This window comes from Anser anser (assembly GCF_964211835.1).
Source record: "Anser anser genome assembly, chromosome: 20".
Taxonomy (NCBI): domain Eukaryota; kingdom Metazoa; phylum Chordata; class Aves; order Anseriformes; family Anatidae; genus Anser; species Anser anser.
The window spans coordinates 519,210-536,687 of NC_139741.1; the positions used below are offsets into that span (position 1 = coordinate 519,210).

The 17,478-nt window shown below is 44.2% G+C and overlaps 1 long non-coding RNA gene across 7 annotated transcripts in view; it reads left to right on the forward strand.

The window, feature by feature from the left end:
- Window positions 1-17,478, forward strand: part of LOC310884337 — a 186,659-nt gene that overhangs the window by 55,743 nt on the left and 113,438 nt on the right. The window lies entirely within an intron of this gene.

A 17,478-nucleotide genomic window follows, 5' to 3' on the forward strand; every position in this document is an offset into this window, starting at 1 on the left:
TTGCCTATGGAGAAAAAATGCCGGTTGCTGACAGAAGATCCTTCTGTGAACAAATTTGCAGTAGTTGCAAATAGTTGTCATATACAGAAATTCAGGAAGGAAATATAAAGAGTTTCAAGCTGTTACAGCATTCACGTAAATCTGATGATCCTTCAGACTTGATAAGATGTGAAAATGAATAGCTAAAATAGTTTTGCTCTTAGCAAACATTTTCTGGGACTTAATATGTTGATAGGACTTCAATTGTACAGTGATTTTTTATTGAATTATGAATAACAGAGAACCCTGGGATTTAGCAATGTAACACTGCAACCCATCCAACCTTTAAGTTGTGTATACAGCTTTAAGGTTGCAAAAGTCTGAAATTAATTTAATTTTACAGAAATAAAATTAATCAAATGCTTAATGTAATAGTATTTTTAAATGTTATGTTGGGTTGAGGCCTAAATCGATAGGACTACAGGAACCTGCCCAGGTGAAGCAGTGGCAGGAAATGAAGTTCAACATGATCAGTACAAATGAAACGATGCCAAAAATGTTCCAGACCCCAGATTTGCACTATGGAGTATCAGCAGCATGACACATGCCTCGAGGCAATGGCATTGGGCTGACCTTGAGCTGCATACAGCAGTGCTGTGCTAGTTTGTTCGAGACCCAAACCAGCACCATTGTTTTAGGATCTTCAAGGAAAGCCAAAGGAGGTAGGGCTGTAACCCAGGGCCGGAGGTAACACCCGTCTCCCTGGAGTCACTGCAGTGGAGCGTCAGGGAGCGTTCTGTGCCCCTGTTGGTGTTGCACCACGCCACCCACAGCAATATCCTGTGAGCTAAACAGCAAAATGCTTTCCCGGTGCTTTCCCTGAGCTCCCCAGCAGGACCCTTGTTGCTCTGTCATTCAAGTGCAGCCTTGGGTAGGTTTCCATTTGGCAAATGGCTCCCACAGCATAATTTTGGGAAAATTAATATTTTTATTTTTTTTTTCAGCAGACTTGCTTTTCAGTGTAAATATTTTCCCCCTTGTAGTCGAGAGCTGTCCTGCATGCAATGTTCTGCAGGCCCGGAGCTGGGCGTTCTGCTTTGCACCCACCCCAAATGCTGCTTACGCAAGACACATACAGCCACACCTTAATAGCATCCACTTTTTTTTTTCTTTTTTTTTTTTCCTAAAATATTTGACCTGGTCACAGCTAATTTCTGCAGCCTTTCCAAAGGTTTGTGATGCTCCACACGGCCCGATAGGAAGAGGCATAGGCAGTGCCCTGGGAGGTGGCTTAGGGATGGGCTCAACCACACTGCTCGCGCCGCTCAGGCGTGGTGCCCTGTGTGTGCAGGGGCTTTCTGTACACAGGTTCCTTGGTTAATTGAATTTAGTTACATGTGCAAAAGACAATTTCAAAGCTTATTTTATTGTTTCACTGTAGCTTACCTGTTGAGGGTAGACAAGCAGTTGGTAAACTCTTTGGAATTGGTGATGTTGATTGTCAGTGGGAGCCTTGAAATCTCAGTTCTGTGAAGATAGAAATTATAAAGTAGTTTCAGTTAAACAAAACAAGGCATTCATAACTTAAAGTGAGGTTGTCTACATAGGGCTTGCAAAAGGTTAATTAAGCCATCTGAATTGAACCAGTGTATGCTTTTTTTACAAGGCCACCAGATTAGATGCCACTGTGAAGTGCTTTCCGATCACCGTCCTCAGCACTGGGAAGACCTGCATTACATCGGACAACACTCTCGCTTGTTTTGGTTTTGGTTGTTTGTCTTTTTTTTACATAGAGTTGCTATTTTGTGAGCAGATAGTTAACAAATCTCTCAGTAATCTGCCTGGCAAATGACATTAATTCTACTCTCTTTTTGTACACGGGTAACGAATACAGATTAAATCCATGGCAGCTTTGGGGAGGCCATTTTAGCAAGAATGCTTTGCATCTTGCACAAAACATCTATATATCGAATCTGCAAGGTTTCCTCTACCCTTTGATGTGTTGGTACTTCATGTTTTCTGGAAGTCGCAATTATCTTTCATTCCACATTGCTCACGTCAGCTCTGTTTTGTTATTAATATGCTATTATATGGAAAAAATACTAATCAATAGAACATTCCAGTTGAGAAAAGAGCAGGACAGAATTCTGTGCTTTTTTTTCTATGCTCTGATGTAAATCTGAAGTGATTTCTATAAAGGTGGTGGGAACCACTCCAGATCTGCACCTTTGTATATGAGGAGAGCAGGCTGGTGAATTCAGGAATGTGGAGGTGGATGATGAAAAACATGAAGCTGTTTGAAAAAAATAAACAATCATAAGGTTAAATGTAATGGGAAAACGCTGTCTTTTCTGGTGGATGGAAAGGAAGCTGAGCCAATCAACTACAGAGTGAAAACTAGAGGTGGTCTTAGGAATTGAAAGTCTTTTGTAAACTCATCAACAGCACTTAGGTTTTCCTAACCTCAATTATGCTGGATACAAAGCCACCGACGTCTGAATTTCAGTTAAATCCTAAGAGAAGGTACTGTTTTTGGCTTCTTATCCTTGCACATGTAGCCTAAATCTTTATTTCTCACGGCTTCAATAAAAGGTAAGAGAGGACTTTCTGGGGCTGGGAACAGAGCTCTAACAGGGAAAAATTACTGTAGAAGACCTCTGCAGGAACCAGGAAAAGCATTTGAATTTTTATGAGGTGACTGGCTGAGATGAGCCTGTTTCTGCTGTTGATTATACTAAATTACACTCTCAAACATGGGTGAAAAAGACACACAGCATTTTGTCTGAGATGCTACCAGTAACTTGAGGGACCCAGGTTCAGATCTTAGCTTGACCACAAACTCATTATGTGATCCTTACGATAAGGAGTCTAAATGACTTCTAGCATCTTTTACAGATTTCAGAGAGAGAGGGAAGCCTAAATACCTTTTACAGTCGTAGTCATAATCTCTCCACTTCCTGTTTTCTCATCTGGTTAATAATACTGCTTTTCTCTCATTCCTGGGGATTTTTTTCGTGCTTTCAAGGAGCAAAGACAAATCTTGTGACTTGTTCTGCCTCAGAGTTGCAGAGGTGATCACCTCTGTTTTACTGCAGCTGGGTAATCCGTTGCGGCTGGAGGGATTGGTGGTTTTAACATTTTGTTTACAGGTACTGGTTAAATGCCTTAAAGGGAAATATCTGTTCTGTGCTAGCACAGTCTCGAGTATGGCAATGCAAACTCATCGCTCTAAAGAGTGAGCACTGAATAGCACGCCAGGCTTTAAGGTGATGGTGAATAATGGGCCTTCAGCATCCATCTGCATTAGCTCCGGTGTATTACCACCCTCTGCTCAGTCAAATAGGACTGCTGGGAATACATACTGTTCAGAAGAGCTTAAAAATATGACGTACTAAATGAGAAAAGGCATGTGTAGTGTTTATTATGAAGAATGATGTGTAAGATTGTTTCACGTGTTTTCAGGCTCAGATTTACAGTGCATTATTCTTGTGTTACTCACTATTTTCTCATCCCTGTCATCCCGTTGTCTATAGAAAAGTTGTACCCATGCAAATGCCTGTTGCGGCTCTTGTTAAATTAAGAGCGAAATGGATTGGGTCATAAATTCAAAACACAAACTGATGTTTTATAAGGGAAAAGTAGTGTGAAAAGGAGATTTAAAAAGCTAAGCAGGATGCACTCATGGGAAAAAAATGTTTAACAATGCTAAGAGAAAAGGAGCAAAAACTGGGAAAATAAAGCATATATCTGTTACGGTCACGCTGTAAAATCAGTCATTTGATGGAATGAGCAGAAGTTGGAGGCATTCTGCGTCTGAATAAAATCCTGAGCACTTTGCTTCTCTGCTTGATGGCTCTGCTTCATTGTTACACAAAATACAGCACAGAAATTGTGAAACAAGTGGCATTACTTTTAGAATCCTGTTGTGGAAGCAGTTCTTGTGCTAAATGACTCAAACTTTCAGTCACTTCAGAAAACAGTCTCAACTGTTCACGTAAGGATCAGTTCAGGGAAGACACATGTTTTGTTGGTGTCATTTCAAGAAATGATCTAAAACTTTGTGTGGTTTTGTAAATTAATATAATGTGAAAAATAATTTTCCTGTCCGTTTTATTTAATAATCATAAATGGTCAGGGATTAGGTATTCCATGGAATGCCTACATAGAATTTTCAGTTATTTCATGAAATGACTAAGCGAAACAGCCATTTATTGCAGTGGTTGACAATGTAATTCTTTTTCCAGAATAGTTGGTTTCATAATACAAATGCATTATTATGCATAGTATAGGGAAAACTATCAGGTTTAATAAAATTATTGGCAAACTTCCCAAAGATTTTGGAGCAATTGATATGACAACAGTCTTGCAAAGTATTTGTTGAAGACTGTGCAGATCAGAGAAGAATCTTACATTCCTAAGATGTCCGTCAGAATGTGTTTTAGATGTGAAGAGAAAGGCAGGTGCTACAATGGTGCTAATCTGTATAGCAATGCTGCATGGCTATAACGTGCAAAGCTGTAGCATAGGATGTTGTGCGGTTGCATCTGACCGAGGTCATGCTGCAGCGTGGTTCAGAATGGTGGCAGCTACTGGAAGATGCCGCACGAATCTGCCCATCTGGGTCCACAGTTTCCTCTTGCCTGCTATCCGTGCTGCTCAGGTGGGTCGCAGTTTTGGAAGCAGCTCTAACATTTGGGGTCTGAAAGGACAGATGCTGTGCCCAAAAACAAGTGCTGGAAGGAATGATCCCTTAACAGATACATGAATCATAGAAACACGGAATATCCTGAGTTGGAAGGGATCCAGAAAGATCATCAAGTCTGACTCTTGGGTCCCTGAAGGACCACACGAAAAATCAGACAATGTGTCTGAGGGTGTTGTCCAAACATTTCTTGAACTCCGGCAGGCTCGGTGCCATGACTGCTGCCCCATGGAGCCTGTTCCAGTGCCCAGCCACCGTTTTGGAGAAGAACCTTTTCCTGATATCCAAGCTGAACCTCCCCTGTCACAGCTTCAAGCCATTCCTGTGGCTCCTATCACTGGTCACCAGAGAGCAGAGATCGGTGCCTGCCCCTCTGCTTCCCCTCGTGAGGAAGCTGTAGACCATGACAAGGTCTCCCCTCAGTCTTTTCTCCAGGCTGAACAAAAAAAGTGACTTCAGCTGCTCCTCATACATCTTGCACTCCTCACACCTGTTGCAATGAACAGAACAAAAAGGATAAGACAAGGGTCTTGAATGTGTTCCTAGTGTCTAAGTGGAGGTGAAATAACATTGCAAATAGAAGAGATGTAATAAGGAATAGTCAAGTTAATTTCCAAATTCTGAAGGGATTTGAAAGGTGAAAGTAGACTTTCAGCATCAGTGAGGATTGCTGCAAATACAGCTGTTCCTATTGCTGCTCAATGTCCATTGAAAGACTGAAGTATGCCGTGAAAAATAAAAACAAACAGGAAAACATGATGATTTTTGTCAGGATGTTGCAGGACTAAAGGTCATTATTGTTTTGTTTCACAGCTTTAAAATGACATACCATAAAATAGCAAGAGGAAGCTTCAAAATAAACAAAAAGTGGTGGTGGTTCTTTGCGTGTGGTTAAGCTGTGCAGCTCCTTACTGCCTCAATGATCATCATCTAACACTAGCACAGAAACGTGGAACTGGTTTGGTTCAACTGAAAAGGGGAAAGATTTGTAGAAAGCAGCTACTTGTGTATATGGTTTAGGAGCAAATTTGCTTTGAAGCAAGCGGATGTGAGGCAATTGTAGCAGGCTGGTGGCAAGCTTTTGAAAATTAAGAGAGGGGGATTGTGTTGCACTTGTGAACTGGTTGATGTTCTCTTACTTCAGGCGTACATTATGTTGTGTTACGGTTTTTGTCATGTTTCATTTACACTCTTATAAGTTCCACAGATATTTAAATATTTTTTGATGAAGTGCCAACTACACAGATGGCAATTGCACATACGGCTGCACAAGGAAGCGATGGTGGTGTGGTTAGCATCCCTGGGAAGAGAAATACAACTGGTGGAACAAGAATGAGATGACTACATGGCTTTTCTGCAGCATTGACAAGGAACAAGACAGCTATGTGTTGTCGGTGGAGAGGAGAGGATTCAAGGGAATCAGCTGCAGGTGCAGTTTGGAGCAGATAGCCACATGAAGGTGATTTCTGGGATAGGACTTACTGTTAGCTTTGCAGTAAAAATCAACGTTTAGCCGATCTCTGCTGGTCTTCATGCTTGCAGCTTCATGCAAAAGCAACTAAATAGAGGGAATCACTTGAACTGACCTTTAAGAGACGATGGTGATGCAAAGGAATTATTTTTAAGTGGCTGTAAAAAGTAAATTTGCTAATAGCACTGCTCAAAGATTCAGACCCAAAGAACATAGCAATACTTCTGTTTTGGTAATCTATTGGACTTCGCAATATGTGCTTGGAAAACATATGTTTTTATGAACCCATAATCTTTGAGGTGATTTGAATGTGATTTTGGGGCTAACAACCTTAATCATAAGAGATTGTCTCTGGTGTAGCACAACCAAAGGGCAAACTATGAAGCAAGTTACTGGATTTAATGGTCTGTATCATACAGGAAGCCAGAATAAGTGGTCATCATTCTTCTGGGCCTCAAAATCTGTGCCACACTTCTGGTTACACCTCCTCTAGTCTTCTCTGTTCTGCCCACGTATTTCTGGTGGTTCATGACGTCCACCTCTCCTTGCCTCAGCAGAAGTGCTTTAACCTGGTAGGGTGGCCATGTGTCAGGGCAGCTGGGATGCACAGGGGCTGCGAGCCCCCTCCTGTATCGCAGCATCTCTGCACCGGGGCCAGCAGCACCAGCCACGCCTGAGCCCAGCAGGATCCCACTGCCGCTCTGCAGTGTGTGCCGGGGTCCTGACCATGCCTCGGCTCTGTGCTCAGCCCAGGTCATCCCGCTGTGGGCCAAGGAGCAGAGTGGGGGAGCTGAGGCAAAATGCAGGGCTCGGCTCGCTGGGAGTCCTGGTCTCGGATGGGTAAACACCCACGTTTGTGACCACACGTGGACTAGAAGAAAACCATGAATGTACATTTCTTCCTGGTGTTGTGTGTCTAACTGAAGGTTCCTTTGTGCTAGGCTCAAGGGAGATGGACAGTCCCTGCCCAAATCAGCGTACTGTCTTTGTCTGTCCTTGCAATTTGAGAGGTTTCCAGCCTCAGAAAAAAACATTTAGCTTAAAGTACTGAAATTTTCTTGAGTGGTTCCTTTTGATGTTCTTGACCTGTATTATCTTTTAAATGCAGCTGCTTGTTGAAAAGAGGAAAGGCCAAGGTACCTGCAGTTTCACCAGGAGCCTTACATCATTGCTGTCTTAGCTAGGTACGCAGTGGGTCCTGCACTGCCACCATGCTCTGGAGGTGTTGCTTCCCCTCTCCCACTCAGACCCAGAGCTGGATTTCAAAGGGGGCTATATTGGAGCTGTTCAGCCAGACTGTGTGAAGGAATAATGCGGATAAGACCTTACACTGTGGTAATCACAAAAGCAACAGCAGCTAAAGCCTTCAATCAAATAAGCCTGTTTTTATTTTCTGCCTGAGGGCTTGGTCTTTTTGACAAGTGTAAGTAATGTCTTGTTCTTTATTTTTAGTGGACGATAATAAACTTGAGTATATAGAAAGTCACCTGAGTAATAAACATTTGAATGTCCCAAATATCTGGCCGTATCATAAAATAACAGCATCAGCACGTCTCAGAAACCTTCATAGCCTCCCTTTACAGAGTCTATAGAGAAAAGTGAGATTGTTATAGCATTAGATCAGGGGGTTTTGACCCATGTTGACTCAATCATTCATTACCAGGAACTGACAGCAACAATTAGAGAGCCCTGAATGCCCAGTGCAACCATCACACTGATTCAGACTTTAAATGAGAGTCAGGATACTGTATGGTGCTCTTTGCAAACTGGCTTTGCAGTTAACACTCACCCCCTTTTTACAGCTCTGAAAAGAGAAATAGTTGAGTCATTGCAATTAGTCTGCTGTCTTTGGTGCCCATGAATTGGGTTGTCGTCTGGCAGCACTATTGAGTTGGCCAATTAGGTTTTCGGTGGCAAAAGCTGATCCCTCCCTTCAGTTTTAAGTGCATCACAAACAGCAGCTATGGCAAACCATCAGAGATAAATCCAAAGAGTTGGGGATCACAGAGGAAGGACAAGGGGCAGGATCACAGAGAAGTGTAGGAAGATGAATGAAAAAGGAATAGTGAGCTGGAGGTGCTTAGTTCATTTCTTCTGTAACATCAGAACAAGCAGGTGTTCAGTGATGCTCAAAGTGGGTTTCCAGACTGTTAAAGAGCTGTTTGCATAGCACTTTGCAGAGAGGGTGCAATGGATCTATGTAAGGAAATAACAACCCCATTACTAACAGCTAACAATGAAATAGAAGAGCGCTACTTAGGGGGGTGCAGCAAAGCCTTTCTTTTCCCAGTTATCCACCATACAATTTTCCTGGACCTCACAAAGTACCTGCAACTAATTAGCATCAGTGGTGGTAGGATACTGAATCCTGGACACCTCAGTTATGTCCCCATTCATCATTTTTTTATGTGATGAAGAGAGTGGATGTAGATGGGCAGTTTTTGGTATTGGTATCCTCAGTCATCTCATCGGACGTTCAATCACCATTCTTTTGCTAATGCTTCAGGCTAAGATGCTTGAACCCAGATGTCAGCTCCAGACCACTTGGGGTGTTGGGGATGCATGTTGCCAGGAAGATGCTTGGGGCAGTGTGAGGCTGTGGAGTCTGGGGGACAATTTTTGTCACCAAATGCATGGAAATAAAACCCCTCAGCCCTTTGTGTAGCTTGAACGTGAGCTTAGATTTTTGCCAGCTTAATTCAATTCAAGCTCTAAAATTAAGCACATGTTGTGCCTATTGTCATTTGGAATAGTAATGGAGGTAACAAAACAGCTAGTGGATTAGGTAACTGTAATGATTTCCTTCTCTGGAGTTACTGGGATGAAACAGCATGAAGCACTGGACCCAGCAGGAGCTGCGTGTTTTCAGCTGCTCACAGAATCAGCCTTGAAAAACAGGTCCCAGGAGAATCTGCTTTCTTCTTTCCATTGTTAGGTCCCTGAGCCCATGAAATCCTGAAGAAAGATATGCTTCAGTGTATCCGACACATGCGAGAACTCTTCACTCTAATTCAAAGTTGTTGGTTTTGGTAATACACATCAAGTTGTGCTTAGTTACACTCACTAGAAACTAGAGCTCTTCTGCTGCAGTTACAGGGTTTATTTCAGGTTTTCCTTTTGCCCGTGTTCCTCTGCCAGACTCTGTGAAATGCAACGCGTCGGTCAGTTTTCCATGCTCCTTACTCTCAGTGCCTCACTCTGCTTCTACCTCCCTGCGTGGAGGCTGGCCTGCTGCTGCTGCCTGGGCAGGGCTCAGATGGGCTCCCTGCACCGGGTGCTGCGTGCCTGAGCCTGCTCTCCCCACGGCCGCTTCCAGTGTTGGGGGGCAGAGCTGCCTGCTTTGCCCCCCCCTTTCCTCCCCGCTGTGCGGGCTCCCAGATTTGGAGGAGCGCGGCTGCTGGCAGCGGAGCCGGGGCTCAGCTGTTGCTTGGAAACTGGCAGCCACATTTCAGAAATGTACCCTTTTACAGCGAGCTTCCTAAACTAATGGCTTTGAAAGGAACAGTTGTTCTTTCAGGATCATTTTCATTTTGTTCTTTCTTTAAAAAAAAAAAAAAAAAAAAAAAGTCTTTCAGCTCCAGCTTTGCTTTTCTCCTCAGTTCTCTTTCCTCACATCTGGCCCCACAAAGGCGGGCAGTGTCACATGCCTTGGAGCAAAGCCCTTTCATCCTCTTCTCCTTCGGGTTTAGATGTTATTCCTGAATTTCACTCTGAGCGAAAGGAAACTGTGAGCAGTTCCCATCACGTCTGCATTGGTGTCGCCTCTGCTCTTCGCTGAGCAGAGTTTTCCTCTCCCATGCATTTCCTGCCCTTTGGAGACGAGGGGTCGGTGCGGCTGGCAGGCGCGGTGCCGCAGCAGCTCAGTGCCCGTCTCCCAGCTCTGGCGCTGCGCTGCCTCCTCCTGCAGCACCACCGCTTGCTCTGCGCCCCCGCTGCCCGCCCGCTGCCCGCCCGCTGCCCACCCGCTGCCCACCCGCGCTCCGGCCCGGGGCCTGGTGCAGCGCTGGGCTCCTCGCCGCCCCGCCGGGGGCTTCCAGCGCGACTGCGAGTCAGGCCCGCTGGGGGTGCGCCTGGAAAGGGGGGTTCAGTCGCAGACCTCTAGCAGACAGGAGGGTTAACTGCCCCGACACCAAACGTCGCTGTGCGGCTGTTGGCAGCCCTCTGGTCCCTCCTAGCCGAAGGGAGAGCTCTCAGCCCCGTGGGCCGTGTCCGTGCAAGCCACCACGTTGTGGATGGAGGCCAGCAGACCGACACGCGAGCCTCCACGGGCACGAATGGTCGGCGTGGCATCAGTCTTCACGTTCCTGCCTGCGAAGCACCTCCATCACAGGTGGTGCAAGGGCTTTGATCTAGTGGGAAGCTGAACAGCCAGTGTGTGTCACCCTCTGCAGTTATTCCCAAAGACACAGTAGAGAACTGTTGTTAGTAATTAGTTTCTACCCAATCTTAAGTTTTCACAGAATCACAGAATTGCAGGGGTTGGAAGGGACCTCAAGAGATCACCGGGTCCAACCCCCCTGCCAAAGCAGGTTCCCTAGGGCAGGCTGCCCAGGTAGGCGTCCAGACGGGCCTTGAATATCTCCAGAGAAGGAGACTCCACAGCCTCCCTGGGCAGCCTGTATGGCACTGATCCTCAGACATCTTCCACAAAATTACTTTTACAATATAATGCGGTAATAAAAACAAGGAAGATGATCCCTGTATCCTGATCTCTTTGTTAGGAAATAAGAAACTTTCCAAATTGTACACACACACAAGGGCACAAATTCTCAGACCCATTAAATTGCTGGGGGTGGAGAACTGGCTCTGCTAAATAACCAGAGTTCACGGGTTTAATGAAATATAAACTTTTATCACCAGAGGAGCAAGGAGGTCTGCTTGGTATTTTCATGCTTAGACAGGTTTTTCATGTTTTAATGGTAGTTCCACAAGCTGTAATGTTCCTTCGTTGTCCAAATGGCATTCTTCCTACCTCTGAAAACATCAAAGGCTGTTGCTGTTGTTTTGAATTTCCACCCAGCCTGTAGAACAGGATGTCACAGAGCAATAGGTGAGGAATCCAGCCACATTTCATGCAGAAGAAAATTGTTGTGAGTTATCTCCATGCTGCTAGTGGAACAGTCTCTAATTGTCTTGGCCAAATTCAGAGAGGCAAAGCAGGTTGTAAGCATCCTGATGAGCTGCACAGTGCCACAGCACCCTGTGACGGAGGTGTTAGCTATGCAATCGTATGGTGTAGGATGCCAGGACAATTGTGTTTGGGCCCCAGTCACTGCAGACTCTCGGCTGTGAGGGGGTGATCCCTTGCAGCGTGGGGACGGGTCAGGTTCTCCATGCAGATTCAGCGCCTGTTGCTCTGGGGAGGCGGGGGAAGAGCCCATGGTCATTGCTTGTATACGGGGCCACGCATCTCGCCAGGACACACAAGCAGCGGCGGTTCCAGTGTCAGTGCTGCGCAACTGAGCAGGCTCCTGAGAGCGGGTGCACAGCCCCCCCCGGCTGCAGCAGCACCCAGGTCACTGGCTGGCCGGCAGCGGTGTGAAGTGTTGGGTCGTCCCTTGTGTTTGAAACAACACTGCTACGTACTGGGCTCACAGGTCAGTTCCACCCATCGTGCTAAAGACATTTAGTGTGCCTGAAGAGCTGCATTCTGTGTGTGCCAACTCCAGCTCTTTAAAAAATGAAACAACAGCATCTTAAAAACACTCGGTGTGGACTGTCGCTTTATATTTCACAGCTGCTGTCCCAACACTTATAAATGTTCACAGCTGCAACGGAAGAAATGGCTAATAGTGCAGAGAACACATCTCTGAGCCATATCCCACCTTTGTAGTGCTCTGTAGACTAATTTAGTGCTGGAACCAGCGTTGCCCGGCTTCCTACATTCAGCCCACTGTGAGAATAGGAGATAATGCTGGCTTCAAATGTCTTTGTGAATCTGAGCACCAAGGTAGTTCCAGAAGGATGTCCCTCGTGGTTTGGGACCACCTGTGAGATGTTCTGAGTGCCATGAGCTGTCTTGGCTCTTTGGGAACTATTTCAGGGAGGAGGTGTAAGAGAGCCTTGTGCATCATGCCTCATCAGTCCTGCAGGAGGGCAGCCTCTCTTGGGAAATGCTGGGCTTGATGCTCTGGTGTTTGGCTGAATTGCGGTGGGTCAGGTTTCCACAGTGTTGGTGGGCAACAGAGTTTATTTTCTGTTTGTTGCCCTGCCTTTCTCCTGTTCGCCTCTTACAAGATACTCTGCTAATGTGCTGCTTGTGAAATATGCTTTAGACTCTCAAAGAAGGTAAAGTGAAATGAGAGATGAGATTTTCTAGAGTATGTTGCAGGAGAAGAAACATTTCCTTGGTAGTTTCCTTTCATTCATTTTGAATTTTATTTTTTTGGACTTTCACTGTGATAAACAACAAAACTATACAAAGTCTGTATACATCAAAAAAAAAATGCCAATAACTAAAACAAGTATGCAGTTCCATAACACAATTAAAAACAGGTATAATTCAAGAAATCAATATTCTTTCAGAAGATATTCCTGTGTTACAGGAGTAAGCATTACTCACGCATTTATAGACATCTGTCAGAATTATTTCCTGAGGTAAGTGAAAGCACAGGCTCTTTACTGAATTTATCTTAATTTTCACAGCTGTGTATGTGAATAGAAAATGCTTACAGCAAATATCATCTCTTACTGTAGTGCTTTGGTGGGAATTTGGCTGGAGGAAGGAGTGCTTACTTTGTCTTGACCCATGTGAAGGACTGTGATTAACCCCTCGTAGACCTCCTGTGGAACAGGTTGTTCTTCAGCCAAGCCTATTTTCTTGTGTCCCCTTCAGCTCTCAGTGAAGTCCCCAAGACCCTTCTACACTGGACCTTTGTGGTTCTTTATCAGATCTGGCTGGAGTATGATTCTTGAGGCAGAGGTGGCCTTTGCTTATGCCCCGAGCAGCACCGCATCTGCCTTTGAGATTATTATTCTTGATAATAATTATCATTATTTAGGTATCCTCACCTGGTTTTATATTACAGGATGGGACAAATAGATAGATCTCTGTATCCTTGGCAGCATTACTGACTCATATTTCCACCATACCATATTTATTCCAGAGCAGGTATTCAGGCAGCTGCTCATAGGCCATACTTCCCAGCTACCTTTTTTCACAGACATGTTAGCCATGGTCAGCTGGGTGGGGGAAAAAAAAACATAGTCTATATTACTCATGGGTTGCTTGCAGACATCCTCAGTCAAACAAACCAAATATTCAATGTCCTTGAAATGTTTAAAAAAAAAAGAGAGATTAGAAAACTACTTATCTTATTTTTGTCTAACAGTTGAAAACATCCAGAGAAAGGGGCTGTTTACACAGTGAGATTATACGACACAGAAAGAGCCAGGCAAGAAACCTGGCTGGACAAGTTGGGCAACATATGGGCACTGTGGAAGCTGGGCAGAGAAACTCAAAAGCTGTGATGATGAACATGGTGTGAAAACAGAGCTAGTGGAAATCACAAGGAGAGGAGTCAATGCTAATAAATATTGCATTAACAGCAAAACAGGATCACTCACATCATACGATGAATGTATGCTCACCTCCTCTTCTAATGGCAAGTTCAAACCCAGATTTTGTTTTTTTGTTCTGCCTGTTTGCTTTTAATTTCTGATTCTCTGTTCTGAATGGTTGCAGCCATCTGAACCTTTGGATGCATTAATATTTTAGCAAGATGGGCAACAGGAGGCTGTGAAATGTCAGTCGTCTTTGAAAAGCAGAAAGAATTTGGAAGTAGATGATGGACAGGTGGTTGTCTTAATTCAGCATTACAGCAGTGGTGGTAACGCTGACTCTCTCCTCTGTCTCCTCCCCCTCCCACACATACTCACACTGAAAGAAAAATAAAAGACATTTGCATTCATTGGCAAGCTGGTGATGCTCTCAGAAGGATCTTTATCCAGCCTGTAAGCAGAGTCATGATTTCCTCTCCTCTCCCTCCCCCAAATTCTGGGTTGATGACTAGTTTCCCCTTGCTTCTCAGATAGATAAGTCTATTCAAAACATAAGCATCAATGTAATCAATCAGAGAAAAGAAAACAACGCGCATAGCTATGTAGCTCAAAGGGCTTGCTCAAGGTAAGCAAAGATTAAATCAAACGACACACACCTCAAAGCTGGCATTTTCAGAAAGCTGGAGCCAGACTTTCCAAATTCACACTTAGCGTCCTTTTAGGAACTGTTCAGTCATCAGAATATTTCATATAACCTGACAGGAAATTATATTTACGATGCTTTTAGTTCCATTTGGGACATTTTTTAATACTGCCTCTGGGATGTAAATTATTTAAAAATAATCAATTTGGTCCTTTACACGATGGGATGAACGTTTAACCAAAAAGCTTTCCTGTTGATGGCAGTCTTAAATTCTGTGGGAGATCTGTGTATTTTTTTCTTAATTGAACACCTAAAGGAAAAAAAAAAAAAAAGAGCTTGGCCTCATAACATTTTTAGTGGAAATAAATGTTAGATTTATTTAGGCCTGTTGACTTTTGAAATACAACCACTAATAGCATCTGTTTAAATATTGTCCTCCAGAATGGATAAAGCGTTTTATCACTAGGCATTAAATTCACTAACGGAGCGTTTTATATACCTCTGCACCCCTTGTACTGTGTTTCTGGCCGCTCCGACAGCGTATTCCCAAGCGGTGGGTACAGGCAGGCTCCCTGAGGAAAAGGCGGTCGTGGTGCAGCCGCATGGGTGCAGCGGTGAGGCCCCAGGCCCCGGAGCCGGAGGGGCAGGCGGAGGGGCACGTTGGCGCTTGGAAAGCCCGTGTTACCGGAGACAGGGCAAGGCTCAGCAGAGGAGCCCTGGGGTCCACCTGCCTCGCCCCATCCGGGGACGGGAGGGACGCGAGGGTGTCACCTGGGCGCTTGCTGCTTGCGGAGCTGGGCATCCGGGACACGGGGGGCAGAGGTTCCCGACTCTCTGTTCTGGCCAGCTGGGCACGCCTGTCCTCTGATGCGTCCTTGAACTTGTGCTTTTGAGTGTGCCACAAGGAAGGATTTGTGCTAGCTCTGCGGCGTGCTTCTGACCCGTAACTGACCGACCTGCACATCAGTGGGCAGCCCTGTGCGTCACCTTCCACTCGCACACTGAGCTGCTCTTCCTTAGCTGATGTTTTGGTTCGTATCATTCTTTTGTCCTGGTATTTCTGTTAAAGAAATAATGGTAGCATTGTCTAATACTTCAGCTTGTGGCAGATACGTAGCACGTGTAAACAACATCAAAAGCTTAAATGTAATTGAAAAGTCTACGAACGAAAGATGTCTGTATAGAAACCATTTTGCTCTCTGAGCATTTCTAACCTCAAACTAATCCTCACTCAGGAAGTGGGTATGGGAGTCAGCTGCAAAACTAACTGCTCCTGGAACAGGGACTTTTCTAATTGCACAAGAGACATTCTTTTAAATCTGAAATACATCTGGCATGACTAAGAGTGTGAGAACTTGCTAAATATTCATGAAGCTGTGTTTTCTTTTGTGCCGGTTATGCATGGAGAGTATGGGATGTTTCCCCACCACCAATTATTGGCTGTCTGATCCCTGTCAGTGCAAATCTGAGGGCAGAAGGACACGTTTCATGTCAAGGTACTGTGCCTGATGTTAACCTTAAAATCAATATGTGAGAAGTCAGTGGTTGCAGGTGAATGTCACTACAGATGCAGCAGAGACACTGGGATTCCTCATCATAATTAGCATTGATTCCCATTTCATTTGGGGGCCGTGTTGTCTGTGAACTCATTAAATTGTGACCTGCATGTAAGACTAGCGTTTATGCTCTGCAAAAGTCAGCATATTTGCTATTTGTTATTATACTCCTGAGGCTGAAGTTGTTTAACGTGCGTGATGAGAAAACTGTTTAGAAATATTTCAAGTAAGAACTATAAAAACAGGTTCCAAGGGTACTTTTTTACAGCCAGAATCTGTTCTCTTGCCTAAATATGACATACTAAAAAGGCAGCACTCTATTTATGAATCCAGTGTGGAATCTCAATGCCCGCACTCATTGTTCCCGATGAATGGGCTGGGTGGCGACAGCACTGATGGAACCTACTTGGAGGTTGATTTGGCTCAGTTTTTGCTTTCTTTAGGAGGACTTGTCTCTTTTGTGATGCTTTCTCTTGCAAGTGATGCCAGAAAGCCTAGATCCAGCACACGAGTTTCAATACATCCAGTGGAGCTCTGCAGAAGCTTGGAGGAACCCTGACTGAATGCAGCCAGTGAGTGCTTGTCCTTGGTGAAGGCTGTCTTCAGACTGTACGCTCCCGTAACTGTGTATTTGGGAAGAAGCGCTGCTTGCACACAGCTCCGTATAAATAGGTGTCTTTGTCGGGAAGGAGTGAAAGTAAAGGTAGTTTTTATCAAATAATGGAGGTAAATAAGCTCATTTCTAAGACAAGAATCAATTTACAAGCCACCCAACATTTAGAAGCTCTTCTACACTGTAGGAGAGCAAGTGAAATATGTTTATTTTTAGAACACACTGCCTGGAAAGATATCTTCCAGCATATACTGCAAATAAATACACAAACAGAAAACATGTCTGAATGTGCCTAGAGATAGAATAGCACATACTGGCATTGCAACAAGAAATTTGTGGTCTGAGTATTTTCAATGGTACAGTGGACAGTGATAGCCCTGTGAGTAGCTATAGTAACACATAAAAATTTCCTTTGTAAGGAAGGCAGCAGTTTAGTGCAAAACCAGGTGAGCAACTCAGGGCATCTTATTCCCTGTGCTGAAAGGACACAGGGAATAATAATAATAATAATGAAGAATTAAAAGGGAGAAAAAGACAGAAAGCACAACAGGATTGTCTGAGAGCAGCAAGATGGTGATTAGGCAGTTGAAAAGTCTCCCCCTGAAAATAAGTATGATGTGAAAGTATAAATGACTTATGCAGAACAATTTCCTAATGCAAAATAAAAAGAAGCCCTTATTAAGAAGTGAATCTTGTTGTCCTTACATGTGTTAAGCTCCTGGGATATGACTGCCCTGTGTCTTCATTACCCTCCTGAACATCTTTATGTATATGCTTAACTTTCAGAATAGATGCAGTTCCACTGGGACCATAACTGCACTGTGCTGTATTAATCTACCCCATCCTCCTGTATCCTCTTTCCCCTCTCTTCATTATTAACCCTCGGTATTATGTTATTCTAGGATGATTTTTTTTTTCTGTAGAAGTCCTCCAATTTGTTTCAGTTGATGAATCAAGGACTCAAGCTTCCTTTTAAGCACTAATTGGGAATGTGCTTTGTCCTTAAAATGAAAA